The following is a 5,857-nucleotide window of genomic DNA, read 5'->3' as shown; positions in this document are numbered from 1 at the left end:
GACCTCAACCCAGTTGAGATGGTTTGGGATGAGTCGGACCGCAGAGTGAAGGAAAATCTGCCAACAAGTGCTCAGCATATGTGGGAACTCCTTCAAGACTGTTGGAAAAGCATTCCAGGTGAAGCTGGTTGAGAGAATGCCAAGAGTGTGCAAAGCTGTCATCAAGGCAAAGGGTGGTTATTTGAAGAATCTCAAATTTGTTTAACACTTTTTTGGATACTACATGATTCCATATGTGTTATTTCATAGTTTTGATGTCTTCACTATTATTCTACAATGTAGAAAATAGGAAAAATAAAGAAAAACCCTTGAATGAGTAGGTGTGTCCAAACTTTTGACTGGCACTGTATATATATTTCCGGAGCTTTCTTATATCTCCTAGATATAGGACAAACACTTCAAAACCTTGTTTGTTATGATTTATTTTTTGGCTGTCTTTTTTGCCATTTATGAATGTGTTATTAAATTTCTCTCGGCTATAGTAGTATCAAATTATCTTTGTATATATTTTTTGGATAGCTAAAGGGGTCCTAAAATTCCAAATAAAATAGCTAAATGATCCATGGTATGACCATCTTAAATAAATTATATATGTCAGCTTAGAACCCCCCCGCCACTCACAGCTTAGACTTTTAAGAATTAACAAGTTACATCAATAAGGGATCATAGCTTTCACCTGGATTCACCTGGTCTGTCTATGTCATGGAATGAGCAAGTGTTCCTAATGTTTTGTACTGAGTGTAGATAGCTTCATATAATCAGGTCCATTAACCTCTACGGGATCGGTGTCCCGTATACGGGACGGTTGAGCTAACATGTGCTAATGTGATTAGCATGACTGTTGTAAGTAACAGCAAACTTTCCAGGACACAGACATGTCTTATATGGGCAGAAAGCGTAAATTATTGTTAATCTAACTGCACTGTCCAATTTACAGTAGCTATTACAGTGAAAAAATACCATGCTATTGTTTGAGGAGAGTGCACAACAACAAAACACTTATCACGGTAACAAGATTGATAAATTCACCTCTAAAGGTAAATAATGTACTTAAGTTCAGTAATCTTGCTCTGATTTGTCATCCTGAGGGTCCCAGAGATAAAATTGAGCATAGTTTTGTTTGATAAAATCCATTTTTATATTCAAATGTAGGAACTGGGTTCTACAGTTTGAACCCTTGCTGTCTCTGGCTCCACACCCAACCCGCCCGGTCATCTAGATGTGTGAAAGTTAGTTTATAAGCTAATGATCCATCATGTATGACATTCCTGGGAGTGTGTAAACTTACATTTTGTATTACCATATAATTTTTGTATGTTCTCTATAGTTATGTACTTGAAAATGTATCAATTGACCAATTCGGCACATTTGGTCAGACTTGATACAAAATAGTCCAGTATTGCAATGCTTCCCTGGATCAATCTGAAACTTTGCACACACACTGCTTCCATCTAGTGGCCAAAATCTAAATTGTGCCTGAACTGCAATATTATATTGTGGCCTTTCTCTTGCATTTCAAAGATGTTTGAAAGATATTGGTATTATCTTTTACCAGATCTAATGTGTTATATTCTCCTACATTAATTTCACATTTCCACTAACGTCAAAGTGTTTCCTTTCAAATGGTATCAAGAATATGCATATCCTTGCTTCAGGTCCTGAGCTACAGGCAGTTAGATTTAAGACTCCTTCAATACTGTTGGAAAATCATTCCAGGTGAAGCTGGTTGAGAGAATGCCAAGAGAGTGCAAAGATGTCATCAAGGCAAAGGGTGGCTATTTGAAAAATATCAAATATTTTGATTTTTTAAAACACTTTTTTGTTTACTACATGATTCCATATGTGTTATTTCATTGTTTTGATGTCTTCACTATTATTCTACAATGTAAACATTGTAAAAATAAAGAAAAACCCTTGAATGAGTAGGTGTGTCCAAACTTTTTACTAGTAGTGTATGTAAATATACACTGAACGGGTTGGCCTACAAACTATACTGAACAAAATATAAACACAACATGTAAAGTGTCGGTCCCATGTTTCATGAGCTGAAATAAAAGATCCCAGAAATGTTCAGACACACAAAAAGCTTACATATCTCAGACTGCCCATCTGATCTTTTATTTTTATTGGCCAGTCTGAGATATGGCTTTTTCTTTGCAACTCTGCCTAGAAGGTCAGTATCCCGGAGTCGCCTCTTCACTGTTGACATTGAGACTGGTGTTATGTGGGTACTATTTAATGAAGCTGCCAGTTGAGGACCTGTGAGTGCCTTCAGAAAGTAGTCACACCCCTTGACTTATTCAACATTTTGTTGTGTTACAGCTGGAATTCAAAATGAATTAAATAGATTTTTCCCCCCTCAACCATCTACACACAATACCCCATAATGACAAAGTGAAAACATGTTTAGAAGTTTTTGCGAATGTATTGAAAATTTAATACAGAAATATCTCGTTTACATACGTACAGTTGAAGCCGGATGTTTACATACACCTTAGCTAAATACATTTAAACTCAGTTTTTCACAATTCCTGACATTTAACCCTAGCAGAAGTTCCCTGTCTTAGGTCAGTTAGGATCACCACTTTATTTTAAGAATGTGAAATGTCAGAATAATAGTAGAGAGAATTATTTATTTCAGCATTTATTTCTTGCATCACATTCCAAAGTGGGTCAGAAGTTTACATACACTCAATTAGTATTTAGTAGCATTGCCTTTAAATTGTTTAATTTGGCTCAAATGTTTCAGGTAGCCTTCCACAAGCTTCCCACAATAAATTGAGTGAATTTTGGCCCGTTCCTCCTGACAGAGCTGGTGTAACTGAGTCGGGTTTGTAGGCCTCCTTGCTCATGCACGCTTTTTCAGTTCTGCCCACACATTTTCTATAGGATTGAGGTCAGGGCTTTGTGATAGCCACTCCAATACCTTGACTTTGTTGTCCTTAAGCCATTTTGCCACAACTTTGGAAGTATGCTTAGGGTCATTGTCCATTTGGAAGACCCATTTGCGACCAAGCTTTAACTTCCTGACTGATGTCTTGAGATGTTGCTTCAATATATCCACATAATTTTCCTTCCTCATGATGCCATCTATTTTGTGAAGTGCACCAGTCCCTCCTGCAGCAAAGCACCCCCACAGCATGATGCTGCCATCTCCGTGCTTCACGGTTGGGATGGTGTTCTTCGGCTTGCAAGCCACCCCATTTTTCCTCCAAACATAACGATGCTCATTATTGCCAAACAGTTCTATTTTTGTTTTGTCAGACCAGAGGACATTTCTCCAAAAAGTACGATCTTTGTCCCTATGTGCTGTTGCAAACCGTAGTCTGGCTTTTTTATGGCGGTTTTGGAGCATTGGCTTCTTCCTTGCTGAGCGGCCTTTCAGGTTATGTCGACATAGGACTCGTTTTACTGTGGATATAGATACTTTTGTACCCGTTTCCTCCAGCATCTTCACAAGGTCCTTTGCTGTTGTTCTGGGATTGATTTGCACTTTTCGCACCAAAGTACATTCATCTCTAGGAGACAGAACGCGTCTCCTTCCTGGGCGGTATGACGGCTGTGTGGTCCCATGGTGTTTATACTTGCGTACCATTGTTTGTACAGATGAATGTGGTACCTTCAGGCATTTGGAAATTGCTCCCAAGGATGAACCAGACTTGTGGAGGTCTACAATTTTTTTTCTGAGGGCTTTGCACATTTTTTGCGATTATCCCATGATGTCAAGCAAAGAGGCACTGAGTTTGAAGGTAGGCCTTGAAATACATCCACAGGGACACCAATTGACTCAAATGATGTCAATTAGCCTATCAGAAGCTTCTAAAGCCATGACATCATTTTCTGGAATTTTCCAAGCTGTTTAAAGGCACCGTCATTTTAGTGTATGTAAACTTCTGACCCACTGGAATTGTGATACAGTGAATTATAAGTGAAATAATCTGTCTGTAAACAATTATTGGAAAAATTACTTGTGTCATGCACAAAGTAGATGTCCTTACCGACTTGCCAAAACTATAGTTTGTTAACAAGAAATTTGTGGGGTGGTTGAAAAATGAGTTTTAATGACTCCAACCTAAGTGTATGTAAACTTCCGACTTCAACTGTATTTTCACCCGAGTCAATACTTTGTATAAGCACCTTTGGCAGCAATTACAGCTTTGAGTTGTCTTGGGCATGTCTGTATCAGCTTTGCACATCTGGATTTTGGGATTTTCTCCCATTCTTCCTTGCAGATTTTCTCAAGCTCTGTTATGTTAGATAGGGAGTGGCGGTGAACAGCAATCTTCAAGTCTTTCCACAGATTTTCAATGGGATTCAAGTCAAGGACTTTCACATTTTTGTTCTGAAGCCATTCCAGTGTTGCTTTGGCTGTATGCTTGGGGTCATTGTCCGGTTGGAACGCAAATCTTTGCCCCCAGTCTAAGGTCGTTTGCACTCTGAAGCAGGTTCTCATCAAGGATCTGCCTGTGTTTGGCTCCATTCATTGTTCCCTCTATCCTTACCAGTCTCCTAGTCCCTACTGCTGAAAAGCATCCCCATAGAATTATGCTGCCACCACCATGCTTCACGGTAGAAATGGTGTTAGACGGGTGATGAGCTGTGCCTGGTTCTCTCCAGACATAGCACTTTGCATTCAGGCCAAAGAGTTCAATTTGTCAGACCACATAATATTTTGCCTTATGCTCAGTCTTTCATGTGCCTTTTTGCACACTCCAGGCATGCTGGCATGTGTCATTTTCTCAGGAGTGGCTTCCGTCTGGCCACTCTCCCATAAAGCCTAGATTGGTGAAGTGCTGTAGAGATTGTTGTCCTTCTGGTTCTCCCATCTCAGCCAAGGAACTCTTTCGTTCTGTCAGAGATGTCATTGGGTCCTTCTGGCATGGTTGCTCTGTTTAGTCAGACAGCCAGCTCTAGGCAGAGTCTGGGTAGTTCCATCTTTTTTCCATTTCCCCAATGATGGAGACTACTGTGCTCTTGGAAACGTTCAACACTCTAGAAATGGTTTAATACCCTTCCCCAGATATATGCCTCATCACAATTCTATCTCGGAGATCTACAGACAGTTCCTTTGACTTCACGGTATAGTTTCTGCACTGTCAACTGTTGGACCTTATATAGACAGGTGTGTTTCTTTCTAAATCATGTCCAAACAATTGAATTGGCCACAGTTGTAGCCATAAATCAAGGATGATCAAAGGAATTGGATGCACCTGAGCTCAATTTGGAGTGTCATAGCAAATTGGTGTGAATATTTATGTAAATGAGATCGTTCTGTATTTCAATTTCAATACATTTGCAAACATTTCTAAAAACATGTTTTCACTTTGTCATTATGGGGTATTGTGTGTAGATAGGTGAGAAAAGCAATCAATTTTTAATTCAGGCTGTAACACAAAATGTGGATTAAGTCAAGGGGTATGAATCCTTTCTGAAGGTAATGTATACATATATAGACACCGCAACCTTTTCCCTATATTGAGTACTTCATATTTTAATTTCAAAGGATATAATTTTACTAAAGTTTTGTCTAAAAACTATCTTTGTGAAGTCTTTTCTCCGAACCTGTGTCCTTCTCTTGGCAGTTGCTGAGCAGTCGGGGAAAAACATCAATCTGTGCAGGGGGTTGCCATAGCAGCAGGGGTTGTTGGTGCACTCTGTATCTCTATGGTAGCCTTTATGGCGTACTGGATCGTTGTGCCAAGGACCATTGGGGCCGCGGAGAAGACAACGCTCTACTCTACACAAGAGTGACAGTTGTTGGAGGATACTCTTAAGGTGGTTTATGCTCACTGACCTAAAGGACTAGGTGGGTCAGTGCAATGACGCAATAACTTAATTAGCGTACCAGTTGACCATA

This window comes from Coregonus lavaretus, assembly GCF_964263955.1.
Source record: "Coregonus lavaretus genome assembly, chromosome: 10".
NCBI classification, from domain to species: domain Eukaryota; kingdom Metazoa; phylum Chordata; class Actinopteri; order Salmoniformes; family Salmonidae; genus Coregonus; species Coregonus lavaretus.
This window is presented reverse-complemented; position numbering follows the sequence as displayed.